The following is a 16,195-nucleotide window of genomic DNA, read 5'->3' as shown; positions in this document are numbered from 1 at the left end:
TGCGGTGACGGTGAAACAGCAGACGAAATCCAAAGACGAAGACGGAGAACAGGAACTGGAACACAAGGCAGGAACTGGACACTGGAACACCAACACGAACGACATCAAACGACGATCTGACAAGGATGATAGAACAGCGGTAAGTATAAATAGAGTGGTGAGATTGACTGCAGCTGGTGAAGTGAATGAGGATCAGCTGAAGTGGATCAGGTGATGTCATACATTCACGCCCACTACCCACGTGCATTCAAACCACAACATAAACACGAGACGAGAAGGAACAGAGAATGTGTCTACCGTGACAGTACCCCTCCTCCTAAGAACGCCTCCTGGCGTTCCCAGACTCCTTACCCTGTCGATTGTAATCATCGATGAGGGAGTGATCCAGTATGTCTCTAGCAGGCACCCAACTTCTCTCCTCCGGACCGTAACCCTCCCAGTCCACCAAGTACTGGAATCCGCGTCCTCTCCGCCTGGAGTTCAGTATACGATTAACCGAATACGTGGTCTCCCCATCTACCAGTCGCGGTGGGGGAGGAACCGGGACAGGCGGATTAATATGAGAATGAAACACGGGTTTAATTTTAGATACATGGAAGGCGGGATGGATCCTCCTGTACGCGGGAGGCAATTTGAGGCGGACTGCCACCGGGCTAATGATCTTGGTGACAGCAAACGGGCCAATAAATTTGGGAGCAAGTTTGTTAGATACGGAGCGAAGAGGAATGTTCTTGGTTGAAAGCCACACCTTTTGACCAACGACGTATACGGGAGGCTTCGACCTGTGGCGATCGGCCTTAGCCTTAGTGCGCGCCCCCACCTGGAGTAGAGTCTCACGGGCTCTAGTCCAGGTACGGTGACACCTCTGAACAAAGGCGTGAGCGGAGGGGACCGCGACCTCGGATTCCAGACTGGGAAAAATTGGTGGCTGGTAACCTACACTACACTCAAACGGAGATAGGCCCGTAGCCGACACTGGCAACGTGTTGTGGGCGTACTCCACCATGGAGAGTTGTTGACTCCAAGAGGAAGGATTCTTGGAAACCAAACATCGCAACACTCTCTCCAAATCCTGGTTGGCTCTCTCGGTTTGACCATTGCTCTGGGGATGAAACCCTGAGGACAAACTAACCGTCGCCCCCAGTAATCTGCAAAACTCTCGCCAAAATTTGGACACGAACTGGGGTCCCCTGTCGGACACCACGTCAATCGGAAGGCCATGTAAACGAAAAACGTGATCTACGACTGTAACCGCTGTCTCCTTAGCTGAGGGTAATTTGGGTAAGGGGACAAAATGGGCTGCCTTCGAGAATCGGTCCACTACAGTCAAAACGACTGTGTTCCCCTGAGAGGGCGGGAGGGCGGTAATAAAATCTAGTGCGATGTGGGACCAGGGTCTCGAAGGAACCGACAGCGGTTGGAGTAACCCATCTGGAGGTCGATTGGAAGTCTTACCAGTGGCACAAACCGAGCAAGCCAAAACAAAATCGTGAATATCGCGAGCCATAAGTGGCCACCAGAACCGTTGCTTGACCAAAAAGCTAGTACGATTAACTCCTGGATGGCAAGCCACGTTGGAGTTATGACCCCACTGAATAACGTCGGACCGTAATCCCTCCGGCACAAACAATCGGTTCGGTGGGCAACCGGGCGGAGGCGTTACCCCTTCTAAGGCCTTCTTGACCTTCGATTCGACCTCCCATGTGAGTGTGGAAACGAATAGAGTTTCGGGCAAAATACACTCGGGAGTAGACGGGCGTTCGGAAAAATCAAATATACGGGATAGTGAATCGGGTTTGACGTTCTTGGAACCCGGGCGGTATGAAAGAGTAAAATCGAAGCGACCGAAAAATAATGCCCATCGAGCCTGCCTGGAGTTCAATCTTTTGGCGGTTCTGATGTACTCTAGGTTCTTGTGATCAGTCCAGACAATAAAAGGTACCCCCGACCCTTCTAACCAGTGGCGCCATTCCTCCAACGCTAACTTAACTGCCAACAACTCTCTGTTACCAATGTCGTAATTGCGTTCGGCTGGAGATAAACGATGAGACAAAAACGCGCAGGGATGCATCCTGTCGTCTGTGGAAGAGCGTTGGGACAACACTGCGCCTACTCCCACCTCTGATGCGTCGACCTCCACCACGAACTGACGTGAAGAATCAGGGGCGACAAGGATGGGGGCTGAAACAAAGCGGCCCTTTAGTTTGGAGAACACAGCTTCGGCTGTGTCTGACCACCTGAACGTAGTTCTGGGGGAGGTCAAGGCAGTCAGAGGTGCGACTAGTTGGCTAAAATTGCGAATAAAACGCCGGTAGAAATTGGCGAATCCCAGAAACCTCTGCAGGGCCTTGCGGGAATCTGGGCTTGGCCAATCTACCACAGCCTTGATCTTCTCAGGGTCCATCCGCACTCCCTCAGACGAGACGATGTACCCTAAAAACGGGACCGACTGTGCATGGAAATCGCATTTCTCCGCCTTGACAAAAAGCCCATTCTCTAGCAACCTCTGAAGCACTCGTCTGACGTGTTGCACGTGTTCCTGGAGAGAAGAAGAAAAAATCAATATGTCATCCAGGTAGACATATATGAACTGATCGATCATATCTCGCAACACGTCGTTGACCAGTGCCTGGAAAACTGCTGGGGAGTTGGACAGCCCGAAAGGCATGACCAAATATTCAAAGTGCCCCCTGGGGGTGTTAAACGCAGTTTTCCATTCATCCCCCTCCCTGATGCGAACCAAATGATAAGCGTTACGTAAATCCAGTTTTGTGAAGATGGACGCTCCCTGCAACCTCTCGAAGGCTGAAGACATCAACGGCAAAGGATAAGTATTCTTTACCGTGATGTTATTCAGCCCTCGGTAATCAATACAAGGTCGCAGAGAACCGTCCTTCTTCCCCACAAAAAAGAACCCCGCCCCCGCTGGAGAAGAGGAAGGGCGAATGAACTTGGTTGCTAGAGAATCAGAAATATATTTCTCCATAGCCTCCCTTTCTGGAATAGAAAGTGAATATAACTTGCCTTTAGGCGGAGACTTACCTGGCAGTAAATCTATAGCACAGTCATAGGGACGATGCGGAGGGAGAGAAGCAGCACGAGACTTACTGAACACCTCCTTCAGGTCCAGGTACTCCGCGGGCACGTTAGACAGATCCCCTGCTTCCTCCTGAAACACAGAAACAGGCACAGACGAACAGGCAGACACGAGACAAGACTTATGACATTCCTTGCTCCACTCCAGTACTGATCTATGGTGCCAGTCCACTCGGGGGTTGTGACGGATGAGCCAGGGGTGTCCGAGGACGACGGGTGCAAGGGGTGAGTCCATGATGAAGAATGAAATAGTCTCAGAATGGTTGCCGGAAGTGGTGAGGGTGATGTCTTCAGTGCAAAGGGAAATGGTGGGGAGTTCTTGTCCATTGAGTGCGTGAACGGCAATTCTGTGAGTGAGGGGTCTGAGGGGAATCTGAATTTTCTGTGCAAAAGTGTGGTCCATAAAATTACCTTCAGCCCCAGAGTCCAGAAGTGCATGGCAGTCGTGCTGTTGGACTGACCACCTTAGTCTTACCGGAAGGAGTGTGGAGGTAGATGTAATCGATGATGAGGTCTTCCTAGCGGAGATCCCACCCGATAGTAGCCTCAGTTTTACTATCGGGCTTGGCCTTTTACCGGACAGTTGTATGCGTAATGTCCCGCTCCTCCACAATACAGGCAAAGGCCCTGGGATCTCCGCCTCTCCCTCTCCTCCCGGGAAAGCCGAGCTCGACCCACCTGCATGGGCTCGGGATCGTAGACGGGGCTGACCACGTCCCTGCCGCTGGATCGTGGAGGGTCGGTCCCTGCGAAGGTACGGGTGGACGGGGCTCGGCGCTCGACCCTAGACAGCCGAGCGTCCACCCGCAGAGCCAAGTCGACCAACCCGTTGAGAGTGGTGGGTAGATCCAGGGCGTAGATCTCCCTCTGGACGTGGTCAGCCAACCCATGCAGGAACATATCCCACTGCGCCTCCTCGTTCCAGCCGCACTCCGCCGCCAGGGTCCGAAATTCAATAGAGTAGTCCGAAACCGACCTTTCTCCCTGCTGTAGTTCCGCCAGTCTTCGGGCTGCCTCTCTCCCAGAGACAGCCCTGTCGAAAACTTTCCTCATTTCGGCGGCGAGGGTCTGGAACGAGGCGCAGCATGGGTGTTGGTTCTCCCACACCGCCGTTCCCCAAAGCGCAGCCTTCCCCGTCAGCAGAGTGAGAACGAACGCCACCTTCGCTTGTTCCGTGTTGAACGTGCGGGGCTGTAAAGCGAAATGCATCGTACAGCGGGTCAAAAATGCTCTGCAAAAGGTAGTCTCACCGGCATAATGCTCTGGCACTGGAAGACGGGGCTCTGGCTGGGAGGGTCCTTCTGGTGGTATGGGAGGAACGGTCGGTGTGGGCGGCGCAGTGGGACCCTGTAGGCGTTGGATCTGCTGGGTGAGCTCGGACACCTGTGTCACCAAGGCCTGTACTGCGCGTCCCGTGTCGCCGATCTCTCGCTGCTGCGAATCCATCCTCCTGATGCTATGGTGAATGAATTCCTCCATCGATCTCTGTGATGCACTCGCTGCTTCTCTTTCCTGGTCAGATCGTTCTGTCATCATGTAATAATAGACGAGAAGCAAATGCAAGTAAACAGTAGATTTAATAAGGATGATGATGATGATGATGCAGTACAGGCAGATGTAGAACGGGTGACACAGGGACTTCGGTGGTCAGGATCCGGTGGTGAAGAGACGATGGTGCGGTGACGGTGAAACAGCAGACGAAATCCAAAGACGAAGACGGAGAACAGGAACTGGAACACAAGGCAGGAACTGGACACTGGAACACCAACACGAACGACATCAAACAACGATCTGACAAGGATGATAGAACAGCGGTAAGTATAAATAGAGTGGTGAGATTGACTGCAGCTGGTGAAGTGAATGAGGATCAGCTGAAGTGGATCAGGTGATGTCATACATTCACGCCCACTACCCACGTGCATTCAAACCACAACATAAACACGAGACGAGAAGGAACAGAGAATGTGTCTACCGTGACAGTATGAGAATTGACATACTGTAGTCTGGTGATTGTCCGTGTTGGTAAATGAATGCTATAATGAATGTGGGTGTAACGATGCGGGAAGAATGAAGCGAGCAGTGAATCCAATTGCAAGCACATTTATTAATAAAACAAACAAAATAAACTCAGACCAGGAACACAGAAACAGCAACCATTACAACATTAAAAACTCACAAAGACAGGGCTGAAACACAGGGCTTAAATACAGGGGTAAACGAGCTAAACAAGATAACAAGAGTGCGTGGTTAATCAGAAACACCTGGGGATACTTATAAACTAGAAAAACTACAAAGGACTACAAAACATGACACAGCACAGGAAATAACTAAAGTTCACACAAGACAAGGGAAACACAGGACAGACAGGAACAAGACATGAACCCACACCGTGACAGTGGGTACCAGCTCAGATCATGTGGAGAAATGTTTGCATTTATATTGAAATCTCTGATTGTAGACTTGGCACTTAACAAATCTGAGGACCGTTGTTGAGATCTCAGAAAATGAGATTATTAAGGTCCTTCTCTCAGAAAATAAAATCAGAGAAGCATTTGGCTCCATATTGTCTCCTTGTAATTTCATTGCCTGGGTAACTCTTTAGACATTTTACTGCATGTCAACTACCAGTCATTAGAATATCAGTAGGCTATCTAATATCTGTTTACACTTTATTCAGGATACCTGAACCCTAAAGATTATTTTCGATGAACTTATGGTGAATTTTGCACATGTACTGACATAAGATTTTCTAGTTTGCAAGGATATAAAAATCTTGGTTAAAATTCAAGTTAAATAGCCATCTGGTGGGAGATTTGTGGTGAAGAGCGAAACACTCACTGTGTCAAGAGAAGCAGAGTTAACAGAAGCCAGAGGCAACGGCCAAGTTTCCACACTGCAGCTGTTTTCTTGGCATTACAGATATTTCTTAAGACTGTGGGGGATGCTGATGTTTGTGAGCTCAAGGACTTGTTTTTTCATGAAGATTAGTGTATTCCTTCTTTTAAAGAAATTGTTCACACAATGAACATTCTTCATGTCAACCCTCACTCAAGTATCCCTAAAACAAGACACATTTAGCTAAGTAGAAATTTTTAGAGAATGTACAGTCTTGGATATTGTACATTAGATAGAAATTTTGTTCTATGTGTTATTTTTAAGTAAGTATTTTTGACATGATTAGATTAACAATATCAAGATGAATGCATTCAGGAAATCCATACAAAGGAGACGATTTTAGAATCATACCATTCAGGGTAAGTATGATTTTATTTGGAAGGGAGTTAATATTTAATTCAGCAAGGATGCGTTAAATTGATCAAACGTGACAGTGACTTTACATTGTTACAAAAACACTTCTATTTCAGATAAATGCTGTTCTTTTTAGCTTTCTAGAAACCTGAAAATAATGTATCACAAAAAATATTCAGCAGGACAACTTTTTTTAATATTGATAATAATAAGACATGTTTCTTGAGCTGCAAATCAGCATAGAATGGTTTCTGAAGGACCATGTGACACTGAAGACTGCTGAAAATTCAGCTTTGCATCACAGGAATAAATTACATTTTAAGATATATTAATATTGAAACAGTTATTTTAACTTCTTTCACAATTTCACATGTTTTTGATCAAATACATACAGACTTGCATTTGTTAGAATAAGTGTTGTTAATAAGAATAAAAAGAATATAAATCTTATCAACCCTACACTTTTGAATCTTCTGCAAAACAAAAATAAATAGAATTTTGGACTAAATTCGTGTTTGAAATAATACTACAAAAAGTAATTTTTAAACAGCCCTAAAATTGGTTAACATTCAATATTTATAAAATTGTGTGTATTTCTTGTTTTAATTTTTAGAAACAAGACAGATTTTAAGAAATGTTTGCTGTTTTAAAATGTATAATGTGCTTGTTTCAACCTATTTTGAAACATTTTTCATAGCTGACTGTGATGATCCCATGTTTGAATATCTGGAATAAATGTGTTCTACATAAGAAAGAATAATTTCTGGGTTTGAAACAACATGATGGTGAGCAAATAATGGCAGTATTGTCACATTAAAATAAACAGATAAAAGTCAGATATTCATGTTTTTCTCTTCATAATGACTGCAACACATACACTCAGCTGCAGGTCATTTTCACCTTTTTTTCTCATTTCAATCTTTCCCTCTCTCCTCAGCTTCGTTTCTCTCTCCATTTCTTTTCTATTTCCGAGCTTAAGGGCCTGTAGCTCTGCTCGTCTCTGCTTCTGTTAATCAGCATAACCTTTCTGTGTGCTTTGTCGGTGACACAGGGGCTGGCATAAAAAAGATGGGTCTCAGCATCGGTGCCGGCTTCACGCTTTCTCTCTCAGCGCCTTTCGATTTCCATCGCAGCAAAAAAGCAGCTCTGTAGATAGCGGGCGCTTTGTGTTTGAAGTCTGTCATTGGCGAAAAGGAGGAAAAGGGATTTGTGGATGAGGAACCCCACCTTTCATCCCACGATGTCTTGCCCAGAGGGGGGTTATCCTAATTAAGGCACAGGCATGCTGGTATAGGATGGCACAGAGGCACATGTAACTATCAGTATTCGGCCCTGGTGGAAACTGGCACCGGCGGAGGGAAGGGTCTGTGACTGGAAGACTTCAAGATCGCTCTCTCTTTTTGGTCTTGGTTAAAGTTTTGATGTATATGGATTGTAAGGTATCATGGTCACATGGCTGGCTATGCTGCAGGGATGATATTCTGAATCTGTGGTTTAATTGCCCAACTTCTGCCAAAAAATCTATGAGGGGAGCATTCACTAAAGCCATCGCTTCACACTGCCAAAGCATGTCTCTAATTGCACGAGGGGCTCCCTTGTGTAAACCCTACAGAGAGAACTAGAAAAAACTCCAAAAGTCAAAAGTGTAGGAGGCTTTGAATGGGATGTCTTGGAAATTTTGTTCCTCAAAAAGTTATATATAGTTGCATTATATATAGATGAAAAGCCACATAGCATTCTTTTGAAGACCAAATTCAGTAGGTTTCATGCCAATAAACTATAGATATTGCTTAACAATAGTATGTTCAAAACCCTTAACCCTTTAGTTTATAACTAAAAATAATAAAGCAAAAAGCCCCATGGTTTACAGTGCATTTAGAATAGCTAAGTGCCGTTGTTTAAAAAGTTGTAAAATCCCCTTTGGTGTTCTAAATTCACTGTAATCCACAGCTTCTTGGGGCTTTTTGCTTTTATTAAAAGGTTACCAAACAATACATATATTAAAGGCAACATATATGTGTATTAATATGTTGCTTTTTTTAAGGTAAATCATTAAATGCAATCCTTTCGCAAGAAAAATTGTCCAATATATGGTATTTCCTTACACACACATACAACATCTGCTTATCTCTCAGCAGAGTACTCTTATAGTTTAAACCTCCTGCTGGTTTAAACTATAAGCAGTTCGCCTATAAGAAGCAAAGGAATAATCCACGACTATCTGTGCATTACATGATTTTATTGTGCGATGTGAAGGCAAAAGAACCACCTGATGCCTCTGCGGAGTGCATTCAAATAGTTTAATGCAAAGCTAGTCGTGGATTATCCCGCTTATACCATGGTCATTTGCCAGCATTGACAACTTAAAGCTGTTATTGATGTTTGCAGCGCAATATTTGACGGAAGGGTAAAAACTTTTTTTGTCAGTTACGGCTTGTTATATCTAGCATTCTGCCCGCTTTGAATCAGACACAGAGATAAAGCAGTGTATAAGATTACATTTATTTGAACGAATTATAGCATTTATTTGAATTCATTATTGAGAGAGAGAGAGAGAGAGAGAGAGAGAGAGAGAGAGAGAGCGAGAGAGAAAGATGAGAGATGCGTGTGTGAATTACCTGCATCTGTTCAGCGTCTCTCTCTCTATTAACAACTAAGCTATATGTGTTGAGTGTAATTACTTTAAAACAAGTAATGTTACCCACTAGTTGCTGAGAAATATTCAGTAGTGAATCTATTTTATTATTAATAGTAGTGGGGCAGCATTGATAGCAAGTTTCTGTGCTCCTGAATATTTCTGTGTGGGCAGTGTGATCTACGACTACGAGTGACACACCATGCATTTGGTGTGTGTGCTTAAATAAAAACAGCACATTAATATAGAACCTTGATTAAACTGACTTGGAACTACCTGTGCATTAAACGGTTTTATTACACAACTTCCAGCCAATCAGAATTGAGTAATCAGACAGAACATGGCATAAATCAAATTATTCCAGGTTTACTCAGGTTTACAAATTTACTCAGAATGTACTTTCATGTTCCGCATACACTATACTGTATGTGGAAACCATGAATCTCAGGATTCTGACTAAAAGGTCAAAAGAACAGCATTTATGTGAAAAATATTTTTTTGTAACATTATAAATGTCTGATTTTTTTATTTTATTGTTAATTACTTTCATTTTAATTTAAGTTGAGTCTCTTGTTTTGTGGAGTTTTCAAAATGGTTCTTTGAATGTTAGGATGCTGCCCTTCCGGGCAGCTAAAAATTTTTATAAGCGAGATGAAATTCTGAAATTATTTTAACAATCTCTCAAATTCTTCACAAAACACCTTTATAACAGCAGCCACATTCCACAAAACCAGCCAGGAGAAGGAAATCGAACCGAAAGAGTCTTAAAAGGACAATGTCCCAGAGGTGCTAATGCCACTTGCACCACAATTGTCAACTATATATTTCCTCCCCTGCCGTTTTTCATTCTGTTTTTATGTCTGCTTCTGTGATAAACATGTCCAGTTTCGATCCGGTGTGACAGTGTAATTGAGCGAGTCACACTTCTCTCGGCGGGTTGACCGTCACAAGGCATTTGGTCATTCTCTTGCTCTGTTGTAAATCCCAGCGCGGCCTTGACTCGCTAAACCTGTCTTCCAGACTATTTTTGCCTCACCTTGTGTTTATTTTCTTCATAGCGCTTGGCAGATTTATCCGCATTCTTCTCTGTGTTTTAAATGCCGAGCAGCTTTTGTCATAACCTAAATGACTGGCCATACCCTCCGTGAATTGTAACGCTTTTCGGTTTATGTCTCTCTTCCCGTTCTCTTTATTTCCTGCCTCCATCTTTATAGCTGAGTTGTGGGACGCGGAATGAGACGCGCAACCTTGGCTTTAGCGCGGATGGTCATGCGGCATGACAATGAGGGCAGAGAGAGAGAGAGACAGACAGAAATGACACTGTAAAAATCATTTTCTGGATAAAAAAAAAATCACTTACAACACCTTCAAGTTTTTATTGAACACCTCACTGAAAAAAATCTGATCTGTAAAGCCATAAAAGTGAAAAGTTCGACCAGGGTGACAATGAGGACCTAGCGGCGGCACTGAGGCTGGGATATTTAAGCGAGACGTGCAGAGAGAGAGAGAGAGAGAGAGACAGATAATGGGTAGAGAGAGACAGACACATTGAATACAAGTTTCATTTGCTGCTTAAGAGCTAATACATGTCAAAAAATAAAGTATCAGACTTAAAAGGTCTTCGGAATTAATAAGACTGTGTAATGAAAACCGACAAAGTTCATGCGGAATGTCACAACTTTGCACACGTTCAGACAAACTCATTCATATTTGCATTTGCTTTTGATTTAGTGATTGTTTTGATGTTGTTATTCTCTTTGTCTTTTTCGATAACAGACGGATGTGTCTCTTTATGCGAGTCGCCCACTCATGCAGCAAGTGTCATCTGAGTGTGTGGCATAATAAAGGCCTGTGGGAACTCATTAGGGTGACAGACACAGGGCTTACTCTCCCTCCCTTGGATTGCCATGTTTGTGGCATGACGGGTTCAGAATGTGCAGCGTGAGGGCAGAGGTGGCGTGCGGTGGGTATGAGTCTTTTTCAGTCGAATGCAAATTTATGTTCCTGTTCCATTTGATGTTCAAGGGTTTCTACAACTAGGGGAACTTTTGACCCTGAAAAATAAACACTCTTATACCCTCTTTCAGGAGTTCACAATGTCATTTCCACTTAATCTCAAATGATTTATTGTGCTTGATAGCATTCTGTGATGCAAATGAAATCCTTAAGGATGAAATGGCTCTTTCTGACTTACTAAGGCTGATTTCATAGATTTATGTATCCAAAATGCTCACAATAAAATGTTTTCAAAATCTTTGCAAGTTTGCCTCATTTTACAAAACATTAGTGTTACTTGCCTTGATTTTTCTTCATGCATGTTATGTTATATTTCTCTAGCTTTTTACCGATGGTCTTGTCTGCTTGCTAAACTAGTCCACTAACTTTTGAGAAAAGGTTATTGAGTCACAGTTGCTGCTAGTGGGGGAATATGATACTTTGGGGAATTCAAATCATTTTCACACAATAAGTATTGAAATGTTTTTAGTTGATTTCACTCTTTTAAATGTAGTATTTTATTTTCATGAATGCAATTAATTGAATTAATATAATAAATTAATTTAATATAATATTTAAAAAAAAATGTTATGATGATTTTACATATTTTAAGATTATAAGTCTGGATCTGTGACAGGGGTACAACTAAATTTGGAAAACATATTTGGAAAAAAAAAACGGAGAAAAGTTTACAGGATGGTTTTAATGTGAGCTTCATATAACAAAATGCGGAAAACATCTGTTTGTTTTAACAAAAATTAACCCCTGAAGTTAATATAAAACCTACAGCTTTTACATTCCTAAGTTAATGTACAGACGCTTATTGTAAAGTGTTACAAATCAATTTCTTCTTAAAAAGAAATTTGTGTCTCTTTCTGAGACAAATGGAATTTAAAATGACCAGGAGTCGGGATTTAAACTCGGGTTGCTCAATGCACATGATGATGTTACCAATCAATCTTGACACACTGTCCTTGTCTAGTCGTTCATAGACACATTTTTTACACCATTAGTTACAAATCCTCAGTAAACGCCTGAATTCTAATGATTGCTGCAGACATATTGTGAATTTTGAATATTGAATTTGATTATAATGATTATAATTAGATATTTTCAGATCATATTTAAAGGGATCAAAAACAATAGGTGCAAAATTCTAAAAAGAATAAGTGCATTTTAAAAACCTGGATGATGCACTCATTTAACAACAACAAAAAAAGTGTGGAAGGCTTTTCTTAAATAGCAGAGGTAGAGGGGCTTTCAGACTACTGGATGACAAAATAACTGTATAAAGTTCATACACCACTACACAGTTGAGTACATAGTGCATAGTATAAGAGCACAGTGTATAGTTTGTCATTTGGGACTAATGACTTCTATTTGGGTGAGCAGCTTTCTACCAGTTTGTTTTTCACCATTATTCAAGGTAGATTGTGGACTGTTTGCGAACAAAATAGGGGTGGGCATTATCACACTGAGAGGGTAATCCCACCAATCCTAATGTCGCAGAAGCGTGGTTTACTGTATTGCATGACTTTTCGCCTATATCTCCACTCTCCCCTCACATTCATGGCAGGTTTTAGGAGAAGAGTGTCTCGCTTTGAAACTGTATCCACTAATGTTACTGTTTGGCAGTGTTAATTTAGGAAAGTTTGATCTAAAATTTCATAATATTAGTTTTGCTTTGTTTCTGTACTGTGCATTGTTTTCTCACCTGTATTTCTTTCTTATCAGACACTGTCTCCTTGCCTCCAGGAGAAAATGTCTCTGGAGTGCATGTGTGTTTTTTTGTAAGCGTTTGTGAGTGTGTTCTGTGTATAAGGGACTTTCCTTTGTCCTTGGGGACCAGGTGACTCATAAGTTTAACAGATGTCATCCAAACACACCAAAGCAGAGGTGTAAGAGAGTATCACATGACTGGATGCAGATCAAGCCTGTCGCGTGTGGTCGGGTTAAAAGTGTTGTTGCTAAGCGGCTAAGCCAGTTGCTTGGGTGATGTGTACACATGATAATAAAGCCCCCTGAGCTGATGTGCTCGTCTTGTTTGTTTGAGATGAATATGTGAATAATGAAGACATTGTTCTGATGGTATCATCATTATTTTGGTTTCTGTCAACAAGAACAGTCCTGCTGGAGCAAGACATTTAATCATCCATGACACAAAATCTGTAGAGCCTCTTTTTTCTGCCTTGTTGACAACAGGGTGGTCGTTATGTCAGTCTTGAGGTCAATAGGTTTTAAGCATGATTAGGGATTTCTTTAAGGCAGCAATGTTTTTGTTCAAAGGTGTTGAAGTGTTTACTTTGTGTGCAGCTAGTGTCACCGAACAGATTTGCAAAAATCTGCCATTGGTCAGACAAAGAGATGGCCCCGCCCCCAAACTCACCCCATTGGTGGAGTCAATGTTGGTGTTTGGTGCTCAGATGAACAAAGCAATGTTTTGAAAGCACAACTTTTCGGGGAAACTAAACCTGTGAATTATGAATGCGCAAAACTTCTACTTATCGCATATACAATATCGGTTATTGGTTTATTGTATTGGTCAATATTAAATATTTATATCAGCGGATGTAAGGTATTTAGCACTAATTTCTGCCTATTTTTGTATTACATACCTTTGTTGTCATCTAGCACTCACTTTATCTTTAAAGATTACCTCTGTTGAAATCATGTTTCTGGGTGTGTTCCTGGGTCAAAATATTTTGTTGATCGTGGAACAACATTCCTGTCCAAAAATGTACTCCTCACTATATCCCTACTCCCATAACCATATCCCAAACCTAACCCTACCCAAAAGTTATCTTTAAAATTAGAGGGATATTATAGGTGAATAACACTGATGTAAAGGCTCCAAACCCTGGTTATAAGCCTAAACTTGACACAAACTGGAAACTTGTCCCTCAAATCTGATTGGTTGAATGGAATGCTGATCCAGGAACAATAATGTTGATCCAGGAACATGTTGTACTTGGTGAAATCAGGTTCTGCGTCAGGAACCCGCAACATGTGAGAAGTGCAAGACAAAAGTGAGAGTACGCTACAGATTAAAAAAGTCCTGGTACTGCATACCGCTGCATATACCAGCCCACTTCGAACACTGGTTTCAAGAAAATCTTGTATTGCCCCCTTGAGTTTAGGATGTTACTACTATTGTAGTATTTGAGTGTATATTTAGAATAATTTAGTTATTTTTATTATATTCTAGAAAATCTACAATGATCTGTTATATGTAGTTTATCTTTTATCTGTGCGTCCAGATTACAACTTTGAGTGTGAGTATTCATTAAATGTGTAAATTCATTTTTGTAAATACATAAATATTAAAGCGAATATTTATTGTCAGATTTAAATGATGCAGACTTTAGTGCAGTTTGATGTTTATGTACTGGTTAAGCATTTACTGGCATGGAAACAGCAAAACGGGATAAATTGCTGCTTTCTCTCCTTGGAGACAACATTTCAAACTCATTCATAACCAATTTAAAATTCATTATAATTTCATCACGTATGCAAATTAGAGGACTTAAACTTGGTGATAATACCTTTGCAGAAAATAATGCATAGCTATTATACAAACCAGCATGTCAGCAGGATTTAATTAGCTGACGAGTAAACAGCGAGCATGTTTAAGGATATGAATTAAACATTGCCAGTGTTTACTGCACATCAGACTACTTTGTGCACGTTTTCTTCAGTTCCATTCAAGTCATTTATAATTTCCATGATTGTTTTCATTGGAGCTGTGCAAATGTTTTCTCTCTTACAATCTGACAATGCATATTTCCTTATAATTATGAATTAATAAATATCACTGTTTAATTTGTTTCCCGCTTCCAATTTTCCCCAGACAATTCACAGATTCAACCCACTGCAGTAATCAGACAACATAGAGGTGGATTCCCACCGAATCAAGGCATTTGACATTCACATCTGCAGAACTCTCATTATCCAGACGCCGTAGTCTTGCCCGTATCCGTCTCTTCTGAATGCATTTTGGCTTTTACAGCCTTCTAACTTCCTGCTCCATTATCTGTGTTATCTTCCTCTCCCTCTCCCTGTCGCTGTGAGGTAAATGCGGAATGTCACACTCAATATTCCGGGCGTGCCGTGATTAATTCCCCAGAGTTTCTCTTGGCCAGTTTACTAGCGGCCAGTCTGTGGTCGTCGGACGCTCCTTTGTCTCCTCCAATTCCCATTACGCTTTGCTGGCACTGACCTAATTTTCTCGCCACCCGCTCAGCTTCCAACTCGGAGCCCACCGCTGTCACCGGCTGAACTGCCCCACAGGGACCCATTCGCAAACTGATGGGCAGTTTTATGGCTGAGCGTTTTATGGCTATTTTTTTATTCCGAATTGTTTCAGTCAGCTAGCTCGGCTCATCTTTCGTTTCTAACCCCCAGGGTTCTGCAGTGCAGGGAGTTCGAGAATCAAACGAATCCCGCCGTATTTACCGCCTCCATAAAAAAATATGCCGCAACAGTTTGTCAACTTTGCACCCGCTGAGGCATTTGCGGCGCACCGACCGAGGCCATAATCTCCTAAAGATGTGAGGTGATTAGTTTGGAAATAACACTGCTGCTTCAGGGACCCTAGTTTTATGGGCCGAAGCTTGAACAGACGTATGGAAATACAATTTCTGAGACGATTTTCTTGAGGTGGTCTCTCCTCTCCCATTTTCAATCTGATAAATGTCTATTCCTGCCAAGCATATTCAAGTCGCTAGTCACTTGTGTGTTGTTGGGCTGCTAGCGTTAACATCCTCGTCCAAGCATAACTTTCCTAGCAATGTGGCTTCTCTGAAAAGCTTCTATCCACCACGCCGAAGGCTCTTTCAGCCCTTGTTTCAATAGATTGGTTACCCAAGCAAGCAAGCCCCCCCCCACCCCCATCCCCATTCAGGTTCGACGGATTATCTGCCCTGCTCTCTGTTTCTTTTCACTCCATCACCTATCTTGAGACTTAATGGAAAATCTGTCCATTCTGGGCGCCCTCTATTAGCATGAAACATGCCCATTCAGCTTTTGCTTTTGACTGGAATGGGCCGCGATGCTAATAGGTCTGCGGGAGATGCCGGGGAACCTTGTGGCAGGCGCAAGGGGGATCCCGAGGGTGCAACCTCTATCGCCTCAACGTATCATAACGCACGTCTTCCAGAACAAATTGGCCTGTTTACTTAAGAATTGGCAGTGACCCATGAATATTTGATAGCAAGCAACTGT

At 42.6% G+C, this 16,195-nt stretch overlaps 1 protein-coding gene across 7 annotated transcripts in view; it reads left to right on the top strand.

Moving 5' to 3' along the window:
• Positions 1-16,195, top strand: part of LOC143714258 (putative methyltransferase DDB_G0268948) — a 92,073-nt gene that overhangs the window by 49,532 nt on the left and 26,346 nt on the right. The window contains exon 1 of one of the 7 annotated variants that reach the window (XM_077205355.1): positions 10,820-10,943. The exons of the other annotated variants lie outside the window; for them this stretch is intronic. The gene's annotated coding sequence lies outside the window, so the exon portion shown is untranslated. Of the gene's footprint in view, positions 1-10,819; positions 10,944-16,195 lie in introns of those variants that run through there. 7 annotated transcript variants of the gene reach the window in all.

The sequence above is a fragment of the Siphateles boraxobius genome, unplaced genomic scaffold, assembly GCF_051911475.1.
Source record: "Siphateles boraxobius isolate OS27281-9 unplaced genomic scaffold, OSU_SipBor_1 53, whole genome shotgun sequence".
Classification (NCBI taxonomy): Eukaryota; Metazoa; Chordata; class Actinopteri; order Cypriniformes; family Leuciscidae; genus Siphateles; species Siphateles boraxobius.
Note: the sequence above shows the minus strand (reverse complement) of the source record. Positions and strands in the feature narration are given on the sequence as shown.